Source organism: Prionailurus viverrinus, chromosome A1 (assembly GCF_022837055.1).
Source record: "Prionailurus viverrinus isolate Anna chromosome A1, UM_Priviv_1.0, whole genome shotgun sequence".
Taxonomy (NCBI): Eukaryota; Metazoa; Chordata; class Mammalia; order Carnivora; family Felidae; genus Prionailurus; species Prionailurus viverrinus.
Genome location: NC_062561.1, coordinates 25,607,442 through 25,629,467, shown reverse-complemented (window position 1 = coordinate 25,629,467; position 22,026 = coordinate 25,607,442). Strand labels below are relative to the sequence as shown.

The following is a 22,026-nucleotide window of genomic DNA, read 5'->3' as shown; positions in this document are numbered from 1 at the left end:
CTTCAGCTCAGGTCATGATCTCGTAGTTTGTGGGTTCAAGCCCCGGGTCAGGTTCTGTGCTGATGGCTCAGAGCCTGGAGCCTGCTTCGGATTCTGTGTTTCCCTCTCTCTCTCTGCACCCCCCCCCATTCATGCTGGCTCTCTCTCTCAAAAATAAACATTATTATTATTTTTTTATGTTTATTTTTGAAAGAAAGAGCACGAACAGGGGAGAGGCAGTGAGGGAGACAGAGGATCTGAAGCAGGTCTCAAATGATGTGGGTCTCAAATTAATGGGGAGATCATGACTGAGCCCAAGGTGGACACTTAATCGACTGAGCCACCCAGGCACCCCTAATTATTTTTATTAGGGAATCTCTACTGCCAACATAGAGCTCAAACTCACAACCCCAAGATGAAGAGTCTCATGCTTCACTGACTAAGCCAACCAGGCGCCCCTGTATAGAAGATGTGGAGACCTAGTGTTGAGAAGAAAGAAGAAACAGAAGAAGAAACAACCAGATTCCCCGGGTGTTCGTTAAGCTTGACTTTCTCGGCACAAAGAAAATCTCTTGGCCTGGGTTACCCTTTCAGGTCCTTTCCCCCTAAAGGTCATTGCGAAGGGCATTGCACACAGGTACGTTTCTGAAGCCAAGGGACACTGTTGGAACTGTCGCAGCATCCATCCTGTGTGGGGATCAATGACATAGCTCTTTGATGCCTGGGCACTGTCTCTGCTGTGACAGAAGTGGAGGCTGTTTTCTGAGCGAGAGTCAGTCTCCTATTAACTTTTTAATGGCATCCAAGGTCATTGTGGGTTGGAACTATAAATACTCAGCCAGTCTCCAATCCTGAAGTTGCTTAAAGCTGCTCTGCCTTAGAGCCCTTATTTGTGAAAAGAGAATATAAGAATCATCCCGGGTACCATTCACAGACGGCTAGTGTCAGGCCATGCAAAAAAATTCTTGGGATTATTAATTATGAAGCAAAGTGACCCAGTAACTCCCTGAATAACCTTTATTGAATTTTATTAATTTGTCATTTGCTAGAAAGTCTGAATGTTGAAACGAGAGCATTCCCTACCAGACAACTTCTCCCTAACACATCGGTTTTTATAGTTGTGAGATATCATATGCGCACTGTATTATTACAGGACACCCACACATTCCCCAACACACACCTCTTTAGAAATTGTTTTCTGATCGGCGGGAGGAGGGAGGCCTTTGTACTCATAGGGAAGTAAACTTCCGGTATACGTTTAAAAAGTGGCTCAAGTACACATTTTCGAAACAGGAAGAATAACAGTAAACAAGGTAAAATGTCCATTTGAAAGAGACTTAGATCTGCATTCGGAAAACAAGGCCAGTTGTAGACAGCATCCAAGGGGGTCTTGGAGGACCCCCTACTTCCTGATACTCACACCCCTGGGTAGTTCGCTCCCTCCCACGCTGAATATGGCTGGTGTTGAGGGAATGATGGTGTGTGACTTCCGAAGGGAGGTCATAAAAGGTGCTGTGCCTTCTACCTTGCTGTCTATTGGCTCTCTCGCTCTGGGGAATACCAGCTTCCTATCACCGGGCCACTCAAAACAGCCCTAGGATGAGGTCCACGGGGTGAGGAATTGAGGCCTCCTACCTGCGCACATGTGAATGAGCTTCTCGGAAGTGCCCCCCGCCCCAGCCCGGCCGGATTCAGATGATTACAGACGCGGCTTAACTTTCTGACAGCTTCACGAGAAAGGTCCCAAGCTAAATCACGCCTGAACTCCTGACCTATAGAAGCTGCAAGATAAGCAGTGTTTATTATTGTTTTAAAACACAAAAACTGGGGGGGGGGGGGGGGGGGGATGCTTGGGTGACTCAGTCGGTTAAGCCTCCCACTCTCGATTTCGGCTCAGGTCGTGAGCTCACAGTACTCTAGATTTCGGCTCAGGTCATGATTTCCTGGTTAGTGAATTTGAGACTATATCCGGCTCTCTGCTGACAGTGGGGGAGCCTGCTTGGGGTTCTCTCTCTCTCTCTCTCTCTCTCTCTCTCTCTCTCTCACTCTCTCTCTCCCTCCACATACACACACACACTCTCTCTCAAAATAAATAAACATTAAAAAAACCCACTAAATTTGGTGTTATTTGTAACAGCAATAAATAATACAGCGAGTCACAGTAAACAAGGCTAAAAAGATTCAGATGTGTATTTGAATATAAAAGGATAGGTATTCAGATATGTATTTGAAAATAAAAGGAATTCCAGTATTTATTCAGAACGTTAAATTTTAGAACACATGACAAAGTTCTTTTGATTATGTAGAACTGATTTCACTCATTTGTGGGTGGACGCCCCCTCCCATTCATACCTACCTATTCATTAGGCTGTAATTACACTTTTCCAGGTAGTGCTGTCGATCAGCAGCACCGGAAGAGCCCTTGCAGGTGGATAAGCTGGGAGAGAGGGGAGAAGGAACTTCCTCCTCCTCAGCAGCAAACCACAACAGAAAACAACATCCAAGACTGTCTAAGCCAGCAGCGGGCATTAGCCCGGACGTCTTCGAGTTCACATCAGTGGGCCTAGGGTTACCAGCCCTGCATGTCCGTGCCACCTTCCAGGAAGGAAACGGCCAAGCGTTGAAACAGTCACGGGCTGAGTCTCACGGAGCCTTTTGAACTACAACTTGTTTTGTAGGAACCAAACCTGCGCGCCATCTGGTGGCCTGCTAAGAAATTACACCACGCAAACATTACTGGTCCCTTTAAGTACATATAGGAGTTTAATTTAGTGAAGTCCCTTTTCTGTACATATACTACGGATGCAACGGCTGGGCATTTTGATTTTCAAAAAGAATATACCTACATACTTTTTTTTTTTTACCGTGTTGCATATATTTTTCATTCTTTCCTACACGTATCTATACCTTAGTGGTGCAACTAATGGTTTATGGCTATTGGTTGTACCAATTTTAATAACATCATAGCAATTCCACCATCCAGTCTAATTCTCCTGGCAAGTCTTGGAGAAATGCTTGCAAAGTTTGTTAAATTTTTCTGGAGAGCTAGAATAGCAATGATGAACTCAGCTGCTCTTATATTTTAATTTTTGCTGGTTCCAAAAGACCCTGGGGCAAGATTTCAGTATTATCAGTTTGTTTACCCTCCTCACCATGTCATCATTTTCCCTGCCTTTGCCTTTCTTTGAGTTAGGAAAGGGCAGGAATAGAGGAAAAATAGTCACAAAACGATACAAAAAACTGATAGATGTGTGCATGAAGAGCTTTATAATACTTAATATCTTTGGAAAGAATAAATTCATAAAAGATCAAGGCTAACCACTCTGGCCGTCTTAGAATGCCCACACCACAAATTAATAACAGAATTAGACTGAACTTAATGTACCAACAGCATCATTTCCATTCATTCCCAAGAGAATGTTTGGTATCTTCCTGCAAAGACATATCTAGAACCAAGACTCTCTCTTTCTCTCCTCTCTCCTCTCTTCTCTCTCTCTCTCTCTCCATTTAGCCATCAAGCATTTCAATCATGGGACGCAGCAGCATCCCTGTACTTTGGTACCACCTGTCTTTTATTGTGCGTTTTCACTTAATGGTTTTATGAACACTTTATGTTGCTAAGCAAAGAGCCGAGTCTAGGCTCTTCTCCCTGAGGCTCTGTAAATGTCTGCTTCGTCCTGGTTCTGAAGGGAACTTCACTACACCTAAAAGGTACTCTTCATGAGTGTTTTCTCCCGACCTTGCTTTCTCTTTCCTTGGGCCGCTCCCAGGACGGTCCCAGCCGCGCAGCAGGCGCCCCCTCCAGGCGACGTTTCCTTCGGTGGACGCACCGAGAGAGGCCCCAGGCAAGACCCTTCAGCTGTTTGTGCTGCAAACCAGTTGTCAATTAGGCTTCACTTTCACGCTCCCTAAAGGGAGCGAGCAGCCGCTCGGTCTGTCCAGTGGCTGCAACCGGCGAATCCGGAACGGCTGCTTCTCGTCTTAGTCCCTGGAAAACAGGATTGAGGGGGAGGCGGAGAGGGGTCACGCCGAGGAGTTGCTGGGGCTTATTGTTCGATTTGGGCAAGTTCGAGGGCATCCTGCTAGGCAAAGGCAGGTCGGGAGAGGCTGGGAAGATGGAGGCGCCCCCTGCCCCCCTCCCCCCGGCCCCCAAGCACCAGTTGCCCTCTGGCGAACAACAAGCGCACCGGGCGGGCTGCGGGCCCCGGCGGCCTCGCGCTCCCGGCCTCTCGGGGCGAGGCGAGGCTGGCGCCGAGCCGTGTCCTCTCCCGGGGAGTGCTCGGTCCCACCCCACCCCCACCCCGGCCCCTGCTCCCGGAGCCGGCCCCCCTGTCCTCGCCGCTGTGGGCAGGGGTGGCGCGGGCGGGGGGCCCGGGGCGGGGAGGGCGGCCGCGCGCCGGGGACTCTCGGACGCCCGGGAGCGGACGGAGGCGGGGGAGGGCCGGCGGGTCCTGGGTCTCTGGCTGCCGCACTTCCGAGGGGGCGCCCAGCCGTCTCCGGCAGACAGAAATCCGTCCTCCTCTCTAGGGCTGTGGGTGTGGTTCTGAACGGTGGGTCTTTGATTTTTCCCCAGGATGGTCCGCAGGGGTCCCCATCACAAGTCCCTCCAAAAAGTATGTGTGTCCATTGAATGTCCCCAGAAGATTTGGCGCTACACCAAAAGCAGACAGGTAAACACCTTTAAATGTCACAATAATGGCGATTTTCCGGACAAATATCTTGACATGTGGCCCTACGAGGGGCAAGCAGCGATGGGCAGGCAAATGGCCCTTGAGGCCTTTGACTCTGTTTAAAAAGTGAGAGATGGGGTGGGGGTGGGTGGCAGGGGGTACAATCTGCTTTCCGGAAACGTGAATTTTAGGCCTTTTCCTGGCATTTCTTCTTTCCACGCAGAATTTTGCTCAATGTCAACACGCTTGTTAGACTTTAAGCTCATATTCTTTTCTGCGCTGAGTTCTTGTTTTGTCAATTATTCAGCAAATATCTACAAAGCGCCCGGTGGAAAGTATTCTAGACACTAAAACTAAAAAAAAAAAAAGAAAAAAGAAGAACAAAAAAACAAAAAACGCATGGCCCTGACATGTCCCTGTTTTCGTGGAACTTCCATTCTAATGGGTGCAGGGAGAGGGATAAACAGTAGCCGGGAAATATATAATTTATCAGGAGGTAATACCGTATCCAGGAGGGTTGCTCTGTTAGGTGGTTAGTTAGGAAAGGTCTTCCTTTCTGATAGGAGAGCAGAGACCTTAAGAAATGAGAAGAAATGTAAGCCACGTGGACATCCCCGGGAAGAAGAAAGCCAGGAGTGGGGGGGGGGGGAGATATTTGAGCAAGGGGGGTTGCTGGAGATGAAATCACAGGGCAGGGGACCACCTCACGGTGGGCCTCCTCCAGGGACCCAGGAAGCTGTGGGAGGGTGTGTTGGAGGCCTTACAGAAGGGACTGAGGTTGTTAAAGCTCACCCGCCTGTGGGTGAAGGGAGAATAGACCGGGTCCAGGGCAGAGCAGTTAGCCAGCCTGTGGACAGTGGCAGATGAAAAATGGCGGTGGCTTGGCCCTGTGTTCCCTGTGAAGATGATGAGAAGTGGTCATTGCCCGGGTTTATTTTGAAGATCCAGGTGTTATAGGGCCAAAAGCTGATATAACTGGGGAGGCCCCATTTAAGGAAATAAACATAAAATTATGACTCCAGAGTTACGTATGAGAGTGGCTGTTGTAAGGCATTCTTACCTTGGGGTCCATGACACCTTTTCACACCCTCCTATGGAGGTGTGCACTTGGGTAGAAAAAAAGTACATCTTTATTTTCTTTAACCCGTAACTGAAAATTAGTATATTTTTCAATTATAAATGCAAGCAACACACTACAGTAGTAAGAACATTACCTTTGACCTTGTCACTAATACAGTACTTTGACTTTATCAAATACTAATAACCATATCTTATACTAATAATAATAGTTTGATTTTGTCACATATGACAATGCAGTTGTACAGATAGTTCAGAATATCCTTTATGCTCATCATTATTTTTTTAAGTTTACTTACTTATTTTGATAGAGGAGGGGGGAGAGGCAGAGAGAGAGAGAGAGAGGGAGAGAGAGAATCCCAAGCAGGCTGTCAGTGCAGAGACCGATGTGGGGCTCGATCCCATGAACCATGATCATGATCTGAGCCGAAATCAAGAGTCAGATGCTTAATGGACCGAGCCACCCAGGTGCCCCGTCCATCATGACTTTAATATTTCAGTAGTTATTAGGTCTGCCAGTGAATCTTCATATTTAATGCACGCAGAAGCAAATATGATGATATTATAAGTGGGTTCATTTAATATTGTGAAAACTGTATTTCAGTGGTGTCCTTTGTAATCATATATATTTTATTTTATACATTTAAAAACATTACTCTGTGGTGCCTGGCTGGCTCAGTTCGTAGGGCATGCAACTCTTGATCTCAGGGTAATGAGTTCGAGCCCCAGGTTGGGCATGGAGCCTACTTAAAAATAAAAATTAAAAAAAAAATTAAAACAACAACAACAACAACAACAATACGTTATTTTGAGAAGAGGTTAATAGGCTGCTTCAGACTGCCACAGAGGGCCATAGGGAAAAAGGCTAAAAACCCATGGGTTAGAATGAAAAAAAAAATTTTCAAATTTCTAATTTTAAGAAGCTGATACTTAAAAAGTAACAATATTTTAATGAGTTGCCTCTCAATTTCAGTATTTTCCATATATGTTGCAAAAAATATATTTTTTTATTGGCCACCATTTCATTCCGCAGATATCTCCAAAACATATGGGCCTCTGATTACTCTTGAAAAAAATCAAAAAAAGATCTGACAGTGCTGGACTCTTATGCCTCTATTTGTACAAAATGTAACATAATTTTATAGAGAGTTTTATTCATCTAAGAAGTGTATGACTTTTCCATAGACTTGTTTCTGGCTCCATTCATTGTATGCCTTGTTACTTTACTTTTTCCCCACCTATATGTTTCCAATGTTGGTCACTCAGGGTTTATATCGTACCACCTCTTGGGGCACCTGGGTGGCTCAGTCGGTTGAGCGTCCAACTCTTCGGCTCCGTTCATGATCTCATGGCGGCTCGTGAGTTCGAGCCCCGTGTTGGGCTCCACCTAGAGCCTGCTTCGGATTCTATGTCTCCCTTTCTCTCCGTCCCTCCCCACACTGGTACTTTTTCTCTCTTAAATGATTAAACTTAAAAAAAAAAAAGTATATATCATACCACCTCTCACCTCTGTCTTTTCCTCGTTAAGTAACACATCACAGTTCTAGGTGAATTGTCCAGTGGGTGGTAGAATTTCTGGAAGTTATTCCCAGGCCAGCATGGCTGGTAGTAACTGAATTATACATGTAAATGGCCGCCAACCATGATTAAATACATCCCACTAAACACACCCTCAAGTCAACTTCCCTCTACTACACTTGGATTCCAGAAATGTCTACATCCACTCCAGTGCCACCCACTTTTAGAGGGAGAACGACATAAAGGAAAGCAAAGTAGAAGGAGACAGCAGCCTTAACCGATTACAGACACGGTATCTTATTTTTGCAAGTTTTATACAACATTTGGGCCCCGGAAGGAGCCTATGCAAGAGGAGATGCCTAGATTTTCTTGAAAAATCCGAAGGCCTGGGGCGCCTGGGTGGCTCAGTCGGTTAAGCGGCTGACTTCGGCTCAGGTCATGATCTCGAGGTCCGTGAGTTCGAGCCCCACGTCGGGCTCTGTGCTGACCGCTCAGAGCCTGGAGCATGTTTCGGATTCTGTGTCTCCCTCTCTCTGACCCTCCCCCGTTCATGCTGTGTCTCTTTTTGTCTCAAAAATAAATACATGTTAAAAAAAAAAAAATCAGAAGGCCTGACAATATTGGGCCCTCGTGCCCCGGGGCCCACAGCCCACTGAGCTAGGTGGTAAAACACCTTTCAGCAAGGGCACGGGCTCTCCGTTTTGCTAGTCTCTCCTCAGCCTGCCTCCCTCAGACACACAACCTGTCAGCACCTGTAGCTATTTGAGTTTGCAGGGATCCACACCATTAAACCTGAGTACCGCCTGCTTTTAACTCCGGCTAAAGGACAGGCCTTAACCTTGCCTCTCAACGAAGGTGGTCTCACCCTGCTGAGATTAGATAGATTAACCAAAAGAGCTAATCCACCCAAAATATCTATTGTGATTTAAACTGGAGAAGAAGGTGGAATTCTCCATTACAATGTAACACGACGTGCTGAGTGTATGGAGACAGCAGTTTGATCAAAGCTCCTAGGTGCGCATCAAGGGTGCGGTGATATGTTCCGATGGAGGACAATGACGGGGCGCTCGGAGAAAGCGACACTGGTCTGAATCTTTCAAGATTGGTGGCGTCAGCCGAGTAGGGGATGGAAGAGGGAGCATTCCGGCAGACAGGATGGCACGAACAGGAGATGGGTGCAGGAAGGTGGAGGGTGCGGGGGGGGGGGGGGGGGACTGGCTGGGCGTCAATGAGGGGGGAGCTAGAGAAGGGGGGGCTGAGGTGGTAAAAGGCAGGGCTGAGGAGGGTGAACATTTCACGTCAGCTATTAGAAACGTCAAGGGCTAAGATGTGAATAATTATTTGTTAATGTGTTAACCTACTGGGAATGACTTACCTTTTTAAAAAAAAGCCTTTTGAGCCCCCCAAAAGTTGACCCAAAGGGAGCATTTTTATGTTTTTAATTCTTGATGATGGAAATTTCAATAATATATCAAACCTTCATGTACCCATCATCCAGCTGCTTAATTATCAACTCATTGCCAATCTCGTTTCATCTCTATCACCGTCCACTTCTCCCTTTCTCTATAATGTTCTCTAAAAGATTAAGACTCTTAAGAAAAAAAAAAAAGGCATAATATCATCAATGTCATAATTCTTTTTTTTTTTACAATTTATTTTTCAATCAGGATCCAAATAAGGTCCATAAATTACAATTGCCTGCTCTATCTTTTTAGTTTCTTAATCTATAGCTTGCCTCTTTCTTTTTTCTTTCAATTTATTTAAATTTTTAATGTTTTTATGTATTTTTGAGACCGAGAGAGACAGAGCATGAACAGGGGAGGGGCAGAGAGAGAGGGAGACACAGAATCCGAAGCAGGCTCCAGGCTCTGAGTTGTCAGCACAGAGCCTGACACGGGGCTCGAACTCACGGACCGTGAGATCATGACCAGAGCTGAAGTTGGACGCTTAACCGACTGAGCCACCCAGGCGCCCCTTACTTTATTTGTTTAAAAGAAAAAACCCAGTTATTTGTTTTTTAGAATCCACCCTTCCCCCCCCCCCCCCCCCTCCGCCACTCAGGATTTTGGTGACGGCATCTCTGTAATGGAGTTTAATACATTCTGTTCCTGAAGATGCAGTACTTTGGTCGAGTTGCACGTCAACCAGATTCAGATTTGCTCTTTTTCACAAGACCGTTTCATAGGTGGTATTGTGTTCTTTCATCAGGAGGCACTTTATGCCTGCTTGTCTCTTTTTTGTGATATTACCAATTGTTGATACTCGATCCTAGATAGGAATGGATCTTTAATGATGCAATTTCAGATATGCAAGCAGGTCAATTGGGGGAGGGAGAACCGGAATATTTCATCACGCTTTGAATAAATCCTCACATCACGTAAGGTAGACAAGTATTTGTTTAGTCTTTTTTCAAATGAGGTTGTCGTGGGGTGCCTGGGTGGCTCAGTTAAGTTTCCATCTTCAGCTTGGGTCATGATCTCACAGTCCGTGGGTTCCGAGTTGGGCTCTGGGCTGACAGCTCAGAGCCTGGAGCCTGCTTCAGGTTCTGTGTCTCCCTCTCTCTCTGCCAGTCCCTCGCATTGTCTCTCTCTGTCTCTCAAAAAATGAATAAATGTTTAAAAAAATATATATATATACACACACACATATATATATACACACACATATATATATACACACACACACATATATATACATATATATACACACATATATATACATATATACGCACACACATATATACCTCAAATAACGTTGTCACAAAGGAGCTATTGTAACCTCCATTAGCTTTCTTCTCTCCAAGTAATTTACTTATTCCCTTTTCTCAAATACCATATATACTGGCCCTTTCCATGCTTCACTAATTATGTTCCTTAATTCAGCAGAGGTTTACCGAATGCCTACCCTATGTAAAGAACTGAACCTGGTCCTGTGGGGGGTGGGAAGCTTCCAGACTGGACCCCACTATCAGGAATACTTAGAATCTAGTGCAGGAGGCAAGCTCTGAGAAAGGTATAGTTCTGTGGGCTTTCCCACAGAGGGGAGCAGTCACCTCTAACTGAGAGGAAGAAAGAGAACTTTGTGGAGTTGGTGCTTGAACCCAACTAAGGTAGATGGAATGATATGGAAAGGGATGTTGTAGGCCAAAGGAGTAACCTGAAGAATGGTGACGAGAAAGGAGATCTTGACCCGTCTGAGAAAAAGAAAGTAGTTCAGCATGGCTCAAGGGTGGGTAGGAGGGAAGGTAGGAAATAGAAACTGTGAGAAAAAGAGGTGTGGAGTTCAACATTCACCTATCGTACGTACAGCCTGGCCATTCCACTCCTAGGTATTCACCCAAGAGAAGTGAAACATATGCCCACTCGCAGACCAACACATGGATGCTCGTAGTGGCCTTATTCACAGTAACCAAAAACTAGAAACATCAGCAGGCTCCAACTGGAACGCCACTATAAAGGAAAAAATTGCTGATACATCCACAGCATGGATGAATCTCAGAGTCATTAAAATGAAAGGAAACGCAAAACTAACCTCTGGTTACAGAAGCAGTGTGACTTTGGCCCTCGAACTGTGGCCAAATGGACTACAAAGGGGCACGAGGCATATCTTGGGGGTAACAGAGATGCTTTGTAGCAGGATTGTGGTGGTGATGAGGTTTTGGGGTGGTGAGGGAGTGCGGAGCTGATGACCAAGAATGAATTCTTGGAGACGTCTTTGGGGCAAAAAGGTGATTTTATCACAGCACAGGGACAGGTCCCGTGGGCAGAAAAAGCTGCACTGGGGTTGTGAAAAGTGGCTGGTTATATACATAGGTTACCGGAGGCCCAGCTATTAGCAAGCTAAGCTTGTTTTTCCCTCTAGCAAAACATTAACATTAAGACAGTAGGGAGTTCCTGGACTTTAGGCTATTTATAAGATTGCCCTTTTCTTGTAATATTACTAAGATATTTGTAAACTGATGGAGATGATAGGAGTTTAACCATTTGTTTTCTGTCCTTTCCTTTGTTCTGGCGCAGCCGGGAGTGCCTGCGGAATATCACATTCCCACCTGGTTGGTGGGGGGGGGCGCGGGGGGCAGAGTGTGCTCGCTTGTACTTTGTCCTCAGTTTGCCTTATGCTCCCTCATCAGTGGTGGTTTCGAGGGTAGACACATCAAAATTCATCAAATCGTACGTACACTTGAAATGGATACCATGGCTTGTGTATACATCATACAGCAACAAAGTGTGGTGTTTTAAAAGTACGCGCGGGACACATTGTGGAGGTTTTTGAAAGACAGGCTGACGTGTGTAGTGTGTGAAAACAAGGGTTGGTGTGCTTGGATGGCAATGGTCAGGACTCCACACCGGGCACTATTCAGGCCAGCACAGTTACTCAACATGTGGTCCACAGCCTGGAGCAGAGGTTGAGATGAAAGATAAACCGAGGCATATTAAAAAATAAAAATAAAAAAATCAGAGTTTATGAGCAAGAAATGATTTGACTCGGGCACCGCCAGACCAGAAATGTTTGGGGGGATTCCAGCAACAAGAGCTCAGGGAAAGACTTGCCTATGGAAAGGCGGAAACAAAGCAGGGAAATTGTTTGATTGGCTGCAGCTTCCGGGGTTGCAGGCTTTGGGAAAGCGTAGGGGTTGTTTCTGATTGGTTGTCCTTAGCTTTTGGTTTCTTAGCCTTAGGCACTTTGGTCTGCTCTCACAGGCTGCTAAAGTATTAGGGCCACCTCAGTCTACTGGCCTCTTTGTTTAGTTCATTTAACAGGACTTTTTAAGGCAATTTAACAGAATAATTTTGTTTGTTGGGTATGAAAATATAACCTAAAGGGGCGCCTGGGTGGCTCAGTAGGTTAGGCGTCCGACTTCGGCTCTGGTCATGATCTCAGTTTGTGAGTTCGAGCCTCGCGTCAGGCTTTGTGCTGACAGCTCAGAGCCTGGAGCCTGCTTTGGACTTGGTCTCCTTCTCTCTCTGACCTTCCCCACTTGTGCTCTCTCTCTCAAAAATAAATAAATGAAAAAAAATATATAACCTCAATATCTAATACACAAGAGTTTAGAGCTGTAGTATCTATACTTTTGTATTTTCTTTCCATGATATTGTGGTTCATAATAAGCAACAGATATTTCTGTCTTCTCCTGGGTTCCCAGCATTTAGCACTTTAAGCCTTTGTAATTTCCTAAGCCCTAAGCGATAAGAGCTATAAGGGCCTCTTTTGTTCCCGGGATCTCGAAATAGCTCCCAAAGATAGAAGTGAAGTGTGTGTTTTTTTTGTATCTAACGAGTCCCTTTCAGTGACATCTGATTCATGTTAACGGAGTGACTTTTGGAAAGTCCTACTGTGTACCTGGGCTGGTTGCCACGGGAACCCGCTGAGTGATGAAAGGGTTGGAACTTTCAGCCCCATACCTCCTGGGAGGGGAGAGGGGAGGGTTGGAGACTGACTTCAGTTACCAACGGCCAATGATTTAGTCAATGATGCTTATGTAACGAAGCCTCCCGGTTCTGAGAGCTTCTGGGTTGGGAACATATCTACACACTGGGAGGGTGACAAGCTTGGAGAGGGTGTGGAAGCCCTGTACACCCTCCCCCATGCCTTGCCTGTGTGTCTCTTCCATCTGGCTGTCCCCCTGAGTCCTATCCTTTTATGGTAAACTGGCAGTCTAGTAAGTAAAATGTCTTGAGGTCTGTGAACCACTCTAGCAAATTAATGCAACCTGAGGAGGCGTGGGAATCTCCCAATTTCTAGGAGCAAAGGTGACCTGGATTTAGGATTGGCATCTGAAGGGGGGGGGGAGGTGGGGGCAATCCTGTAGGACTGATTCCTTAACGTGGGATCTGATGCTCTCTCCAGGTAGACCGAGTCAGATTTGTGTTAGATTGTGGGACACCCAGCTGGTGTCATGGAGTGGCTTGGTGACTGGGAAAACCTGCACACATTTGGTGACCAAAAGTGCGTGTCAGAAGTGAAGAGTATCTATTTTTTTCTTTTTTTTAAATTTTTTTAACGTTTATTTATTTTTGAGACAGAGAGAGACAGAGCATTAACAGGGGAGGGGCAGAGAGAGAGGGAGACACAGAACCTGAAGCAGGCTCTAGGCTCTAAGCGGTCAGCCCAGAGCCCGACGCGGGGCTCGAACTCACGGACTGCGAGATCATGACCTGAGCCGAAGTCGGATGCTTAACCGACCGAGCCACCCAGGCGCCCCAGAAGTGAAGAGTATCTAAAGCCCCACACAGAAGTGTTTTTCCCTTAGATTTCCTGGTTCACTTTTCCAGTAACTCGTATTTATTGTGTTTTACAAAAGTTACCAGTCCACAACGGATTGAAATGTAAAGAAAATCATCCTTTTACCACAGATAGTTTGGGCAGAGCCGCACTAGAGTCAGGACAATGCAAGGCAAGATCCTTCTTCAGTAGTTGAGGTTAGATTTTGGGGAAAGAGAGAGCATATGTGTATACTAATTAAAAGTTGGGGGGCGCCTGGGTGGCTCAGTCGGTTAAGCGTCCGACTTCTGCTCAGGTCATGATCTCGTGGTTCGTGAGTTCGAGCCCCGCGTCGTGCTCTGTGCTGACAGCTTAGAACCTGGAGCCTGTTTCAGATTCTGTGTCTCCCCCTCTCTCTCTGACCCTCCCCCCGTTCATGCTCTGTCTCTTTATGTCTCAAAAATAAATAAACGTTAAAAAAAAAAATTAAAAAAAAAAAATAAACAAAAAACAAATAAAAAATAAAAAAAATAAAAAATAAAATAAAAGTTGGCTGTTAAGAAACTTGTGGTTTGCCCAAGGCATGGAAATAAGGAAGGAGTGTGACCAGCCACAGTAAGCAGGATTTAAAGTGGCAATTTAGGGGCACCTGGGTGGCTCAGTCAGTTAAGCGCCTGACTATTGATTTTGGCTCAGGTAATGATCTCATGGTTCAGGAGTTTGAGCCCTGCGTCAGGCCCTGCACTGACAGGGCAACGGGATTCTCTCTCTCCCTCTCTCTCTGCTTCTCCCCTGCTTGCATGCTCTCTCTCTCAAAATAAACAAACATTAAGAAAAAATAAAGTGGCAATTTAATGACAGCACTATTGGTTTCAGACTCCTAGTGATGAGGGAACATGGGCCAAGATGCAGGCTAACAGCACCCCCGTCCCCCAGGTGGGACGTGTATGATATTCCTTGGACACTCCCAGCTACCCCAAAACAGGAAAGGACAAAACAACAACAAAAATGGTTAAACTGATGACAATCTCCACCAGTTTACCAGAAAAAGGCAATCCCATCGTAGCCTAAAGTCCAGGAACTCCCTACAGTCTCGAAGTTAATGCTTTCTTAGAGGGAAAAACAACCTTAGCTTGACAATAACTAGGCCTCCACTAAGTCTTTAGCATGTGAAAGTCTCTGTGGAAACTCCCTCTAGACTTTATCTCCGCCCCCCCCCCCCCCCCCCCCCGCCATTGACTGCATAAAATGGTCACCCTCCACACTTAAGAGTGCAGCTCTTTGCCTGTGGATCCTGGCCCCTTGCTTTAGTAAAAAATCACCTTTTTGCACCAAAGATATCAAGACTTCTTTCTTGGCCGTTGACTCTGGACCCCACGAACCCTCCCATCACCCCAAAACTTCATCACTAGAGTGCTCGCAGAACCTTAGACTGTATTCAGATTTAAGTCTAGGCTGCTATTAGATAAATGAGGAACAAAATAATGGGGGGGGGGTTGGAATTGAAGCTTTCCTCTTCTTTTGCTAACCTCCTATAACCTGGAAGCTTATAGCTACTTTCACATTTTTAAAATAAGTTATTTATACATAAGGGAAACGTAAAGAAATCTAAGTAAGGGGCACCTGGGTGGCTTAGTCGGTTAAGCATCAGACTTCAGCTCAGATCAGGATCTCGCGGTTTGAGTTAGGGCCCCACGTCGGGCTCTGTGCTGACAGCTCAGAGCCTGGAGCCTGCTTCGGATTCTGTGTCTCCCTCTCTTTCTGCCCCTAGCCCACTGGCACTGTTTCTCTCTCAAAAATAAACATTAAAAAAAAGAAAAGTCTAAGAAAAATCTAATCTTACAAGATACTGCAGGTAAAAGTCACGTGTAATAGCTCCCATGTCGTGTGGGGACACACTTGGGCTTCCTGCTTAACAATGCACCGCATTTTTCATACTCCCTCCTTCTAGGCCTCACCACTTACACAGAAATTCACTGCCTAATCTAGAAGTCCATACTTAGCCAAATTATCGATCATGTAGAGAATAAGGGTATTTTATACAAGGAAAATCACACAAAAAAATTCCTAACCTCTCAATAAGCTATTAGGGAGCTGCTTCACCAAGATAGAAAGGAAACTTGGGATTTAGGCAAACTGTAGTCTGAGACTGCGGCACTCCCGGACCGGCCATGTGACCACAGGGCAGCAAGGTGGCAAAAGCCTGGATGAGGGAGCTCTTCAGGAAATTAGACACTGGGTCCACTAGGTTCCTGGAGTACTTCCAAGTTAAAAAAAAAAAAAATTACATTTTGCAAAGTTGTGATTTATAATAAGACAAATATTTGATCTTTGTCCCCATTTCTGGCAAAGGTCCTAAAACCTTTGGGATTTCCTGTGATGAGGGCAATAAAAGGGGTCTCTTGTTTTGAGGTCATTCCTGGAAGGCACCTAAAGATGGAGGCAGAGTGCCAGTGGACCCAACAGTGTGTGTGATTGAAGGGTTGAAAATTTCAGTTTTACCCCATCTCTTCCTGGGCGGGGGGAGGGGCGGGAGATTGAGTCCAATCACCAATGGCCAGTGATTTAATCAGTTGTGCCTAGGTATTAAAGCCTTCATAAAAACTCAAAAGGACAGGGTTCTGAGAGCTTCTGGGTTAGGAACAGATCTATCTGCTGGGAGGGTGACGTGCTCTGACACAGTCTACCTGGGGACAGCGTCAGATCCCATGGTAAGGAATCTGTCCTACAGGACTGTCCCCTCCTCCCTCCACTTCAGATGCCAATGGCAAGTCCAGGTCACCTGTGCTGCTAGAAATTGGGGATTCCCCTGCCCCTTTAGGTTGGATTAATTTGCTACAGCGGCTCATAGACCTCAGGAAAACACTTTGCTTACTAGATTACCGGTCTGCCATAAAAGGAGAGGACTCAGGAAGAGCCAGATGGAAGAGACGCACAGGGCAAGGTATGGGGAGGGGGGGTATACAGCTTCCATACCCTCTCCAAGCTTGTCACCCTCCATAAAATCCGAAGGTAATACCTAAACTCTGAAACTGAAAAATCAAGAAGTAATCGTTGAAGCAAGTTATTTAGAAAGAAGGGAAAAAAAAAGGCAGAAAATATGCAGATTATGTCTTGGGACAGTAAAAATAGCCTAGCAGGAATGAAGCGGGGCAAGGGAGTGATGTTTTTCGCTACAGTCACTAAATTCCACAGTTTGGGACGTGAAACATTCTTTCTTAAAAGAAGCATATCCAGGTGAAACCCGGCAGTGTGCATAGCTATCTCCCATCATTCTTTCAATCCTGTGACACACACACACTGAGCACCTATGTGCTAAATGCCGGGCACTGTCCTGAACATTGAGGAGATGGCACTGAGCCTTAAAGCCAAGCCCTTCTGGAGCCTGCATGAGGTTGGGGTAGAGACAGAATAAGCCAGCAAGCAAGTAAAATACATAGTATGTTAGATGGTGAGAAGTGCCATGGAGGAAAACCAAAGCAAAGGGGACTGAGTGGTGGGGCCGTGGGCTTAAATGGCATGGTCAGAAGGCCTCTCTTGATCTTGACAAGATGGCCTCTGAGTAGAATGAAAGGTTGTCAGTGAGTCACATGGCTCTCTGGGAAGAGTCTGCGTGGAGCGAACAGTGGGAGGAAAGCCTGCGAAGTGGAAGCCTGCCAGATAAAATGCAGGTGCAGGGAGGGCTTTCAGATACGGGCAACCCGAGGGCTTAGAAAATAGCAAAACCACAGGATATTGGTAGGGGAAGCGAAGCATCAGTTGGGGAGTTTTGCACAGCTTCCACACCCTATAAACCATGGGGTTTAGTAACTACCTTGGAAAAGTAGTCCTCCACATGGCTCTTGGGATGCTAAACCCAGCAGCTCACATTCATACCCAGCCCTCCTCCTTCGTGGAACAGTTTGCACATTACTTAACCAATTTCCAAAAGCTTAGTCACTTTTGCTTTTAATAGATGCCAGCAGTTGGCATTTACCGTCCTGCTGGTATGATGGCAGTTGCCAGGGGTGGGGCCACCCGGCCCATGTTCCATTTGACAAAACCCATCAATGTGGGCTGCCCTCATGTTAATATGGGGGAGGAGACTTAAGAGGGATGGGGAGAAAGACCGAGTGTATACTTGCCATCTGTTGAGCTCCATTATTCCACATCGATAAGGTAGCCAAAATAGGTGTTAATGTAGTTATTTTCCTCCTTTTTCTTGCTGATTCCCACCTCCACTCCAGGATGAATATTAGTTTGGACATGTGACTCACAAAACAAATTAGCAGTTCTTGAGGGAGACTTCCAAATTCCTGTACTTAAGAAAATTACATGCATAGCTGTTTTGAATACATGCCCACAAAATACCAACTTTCTCTGTGACTTACCAGAGCTCTACCAGCTGCTTAGGGAATGGCAGATTTAATACTCTGGGTAGAGTCCCCTTATAATCCTGTGCTCCAGGTGAGGCCATGGGCAAGCAGCACTTGAAGATAAACTAGAACTTCTCTGCCATCTTTACACATGAAGAAAATTACCAAGTACGAGACGAGATTTCTAGTGTCACGCTTAGAATCTCAGGACTGAAGGTCTAGCATAGCTCTACGAAACTACTGGAAAGTGCTGCCGTCTTGGCTAGCCAACTGTGGTCCGTGTCCTCTCCCACAGAGGACCCAAGTGAGTCATCCGATGTCTCAATTCTCACTTCTCCGTGTCAAATTTTGATGCATTAATGCAAAAGCACTCCATAAGGCCCCCCCATCTCCATGCTTCCTGCTTTACCTCCAGCTCAGAAGAGTACTACCCATATAAACGAAGGGAGATGTCAAGTAAATCCTGGAGGGGGCGGAGGAGAGGCATCAGCGATTGAAGGAAACGTCACTGAACAGTTACTTTGAAAAGAATCTTCCCCTAGGCTCAACATTGACATTTCTCTCAATTGTATAGACTCTTGCTAACATCACATCTACTTAAGGTTCTCATGGCCCAGCATACGGAAGAATCTTGTTTGTGAATTTCCAGGCTGTTGTATGAAACCATGTAGAATAGCACAAATCCACAATCTACTAGCTTAGGAAATAAACTGGAATGTTCCAGTAGCTAAAAACATGCCCCACAATAGTTAAAAAAAAAAAAAAGAAAGAAAGAAAGAAACAGGCTTTGGACTGCCAACAAGCCTTATGGTCACATGTACCACTGCTGCACTTAGGGATGGATTTGGAGGAATTTAGTGGGATAAATATAAACTACCAGCCTCATTAGGATTTGCAACTTTATATTCAAACTCCAAGCTTAAAGAATGTACCTTGTACTTCGATTGCTTCTGTCACAGCAGTTAACTATTTCAACAGAGGGTGCATAGCATTTTTTTTCCCAGACTATTTTTAATTAATCCCTACACCCAATGTGGGGCTTGAACTCACAACCCCAGGATCGAGTTGCACGCTCTACCAACTGAGCCAGCCAGGCGCCCCAGCACCTTTTTCTTTAGTTGTGTTCTGTTAAACACTTTAGTCAGATTTTACCTTTGGTATGATGGAATATTAAAAGTTAGCCAAAGAACTAAATACCCAAAGTTAAGTCATTTTGGGGCAGCATCAAAGGAAAAGTGATTTTCACGTATGATCCATAGCCCCAGAGGATCATGGATCCGCCCCAAAACATCAGGTCGGGCACTCGGTTCTTATGGGCAGTCTCTGGAAACAGGTACCCATTTCCACAAAGCTGGAGCTCTTTTGAAGGAATAGGTTTGTGGCCCACCGGGGGGCTGTTGTGCTTTTATCATAGAAGTATGAGTTGCGTAGCAGCAACCTAAGTACAAATTCTGGTCGCTAAGGTGTGATCTCTCCTCATTCATTAACATCCTCCTGATTTAAGTTCTATTGTCGTGAATATTCTGGCTGCCAGCCAAGGTCGCTCTGCCCCATGCATATGCTCAGAACTTTAGGACACTTTTGTATCAATGTCTTTGAGTTGGTTGAGGTTCTTACTGTTAAAATTTACCGTAACTGCCATTACCAATTTAGTTTGTAGTTATTGGTTAACCCTCAAGTTCAGATGATGGAACTTAGATCAATGCAAGTTCTATTTTAAGAAAAAGGTCTATTGACTCAAAGGAGCCATTCACACACCTATTACTTAAGCAGATGAACAGGCAATAAAAAACACGTAGTCGATCCTTAAACACAGGGATTTAAGGCACCACCCGCCCTGTAAAAAATCTGCACGCTAACCTTCGACTCCCAAATACTTAATGGCCTACTGTTGACCAGAAGCCTTGCCAACAGCACATTAAAACATATTTTGTATGTTGTATACTGTAGCCTTAGAATAAAGCTAGAGGAAAAAAAGCATGAACTACTTTATGGCACTGTAAAGTCTAAGTGTGCTCATGCAAGTTACACCTGTGTTGCTCAAGGGTCACCTGTTTCTACGGACAGTTCACGGGCAACATGCTGGTTGTTCGTGGAGTCCATTTTTGCCAGGCTTTCTTCCCCTTATTCAAGCCAAACATTCGTCAAGTTCGCCTTCTTGGCCCTCACCTTGACTAGTTTGGCAACAGGTAACTCTCAAACAGTCCACTGGACTTCCAGACCACTCCCATCATTTTCCTACCTCTGGGACCAGTTCCTTCTGAATCACCTTTGCCAGTTCATCATGCTGACCAATCTCAAGCTGTACGCTGGAGGGCAGAGTCTATCCTAAGTGATCTCAGGGTGTTCTGGCTTCAAAGATCATGCATTGAGATCTCTCAGGCTCTCTTCAAATCCTTAGACCTCCTCTTTCCCCTCCTAAGAGTCCATTGTTTACCCAACTCATTAGGTCATATCATGTCACCCTTCTGCTCAAAGCCTGCCTATGGCCTTCTTACATTAATCTGGTTTCCTCTTTTCCTGGATACTCACTTTTATGCCTTAACTTTTCCCCTTATCATCGTGGGTCCAACTGGCCACCGTGTCCCCAGAACATGTCAAGCACACTGCACTTCAGACTCTGCGTTTGCGTTTCTTTGCTTGGAATGTTCTGCCCCGATATCCATAGTCGACTTACTTGCTTTCAGGTTCCTATTCAAATCACATTACAGAGGCCTTCCCAGACAACACTATGAAAGTCCTTTTTCAATTTTTCTCCATACACGTAACAAAGTCGAGGGCTTAAACGACACTAGGAACGTGCCTGTTACCGATCTCAGCATCATTAAGGGACATAAAATGACAGGCCTTCTGACATATACACAAATACACATAAGCTGTTACTCTCACACAAAGTATCTTAACCTGGCTAAAATAAGCATTCCTAGGTTTCACTGACCTGAATTCTTCACTTCCTACAAAGCCTCTGCATTGCTACTCCTGTTCTTCCACTGGTTTCTATGGCTAGTTCACTAAATCAGGTTTCAGTACAGATGGGACCTCAAGACCTCTCCCACCATCAGGTGGCCATACTCACAGCTCAGACCACTGCCTGAAAATTCTTTCCCGTTTGAGAGGGCCACGTGGTCTCCTAGATCAGGGACTGGCACTTTTTCTAGATTTTAAGGTCATACCAAAATGCTTAAATTGCTACCAGCCTGGTTCCCAGTATTTGGGTTTACTTCTACCAATCATCAGGGGACACCTCCAACCTTGGCATGTCTCAGGTTCCGAGCCACATAATGGACTCTTAGGGCAAATGCCACATAGCTAAGTCACTGGACTCATCCTGGGTTCACGTGTCGAAGACCAGATGAGTCACTGGCTTGCCTTCAATTTAGTTTTAACCCCTAAGCTTTTAAAAGTGGAATTAATCAAAAGGCAAGGGTCTCTGGGCAATCATTTCCCAACACTTCTGTCATAAAACTCATTTTAGATCCTCTGGAGTAAAACAAGGTCTTCGTTGTTGACCGGGTTACTTCGGAGTTGCAGAAACTCTCTCCCACGTTTTTGTCCTGTATTCCCCCATTCAATCTTAACTGCCACGAGCAGACAGACAGAAAGCGCGAGGACACTTTTTTCTTGCATCTCTAGTGGAAACCTTAGCAGCAGATGGGAACTGCTCCAGGCCTGTCAAATAGATGCATTTCCAGTATTCTATTTCTGACACCCACAGCCCTTTTAGATACAGGACACAGCAGTTGATTTTCCTCTGCCCACCAGCTCTCCCACATTCCATCTTTCAAAGCCGGGCCTGGAAAGCCTTGTGAACGGTCACGTGGTTGTTTTAGCATCTGCAGGCCTTAAGGTCTGTCATACTCTGCTCTTACCGCGAAGAGCCCATCAGTATGTAAGCAAATGAGCACGGCAGTGGTCAAAACAAACTGGACAAATTGACATTTTCATATCCCACCAGCTATTTTCTCCCAACCGTTTGAGAATGTAAACCACCACCTTAAAGTCACACGAAAAGAGGTGGCAAGACAAGCCAGTCTGCCGACCCCATTCCAGGGAGTTTGACACACGCATTCCAGGAGAGGTCTAGATTTCTCTAGAACTTGGCTCTACTTGATTTAGGATAAATAAGATCAGACAAAACTTTGCTTCCAACCGTATTAGTCTCTTTTTATTCTTTTGGTAATCTCTTCCAGAGTTAACTACTTCCGTTTGCAGGTGATGAAATGTGT

At 45.5% G+C, this 22,026-nt stretch overlaps 1 non-coding gene across 1 annotated transcript; it reads right to left on the bottom strand.

The window, feature by feature from the left end:
• Positions 1 to 21,352: 21,352 nt before the first annotated feature.
• On the bottom strand, positions 21,353 to 21,486 carry LOC125147490 (small nucleolar RNA SNORA31). The gene has a single exon (XR_007145214.1). It is a non-coding gene; the product is annotated as a small nucleolar RNA SNORA31 (small nucleolar RNA).
• Positions 21,487 to 22,026: the final 540 nt, after the last annotated feature.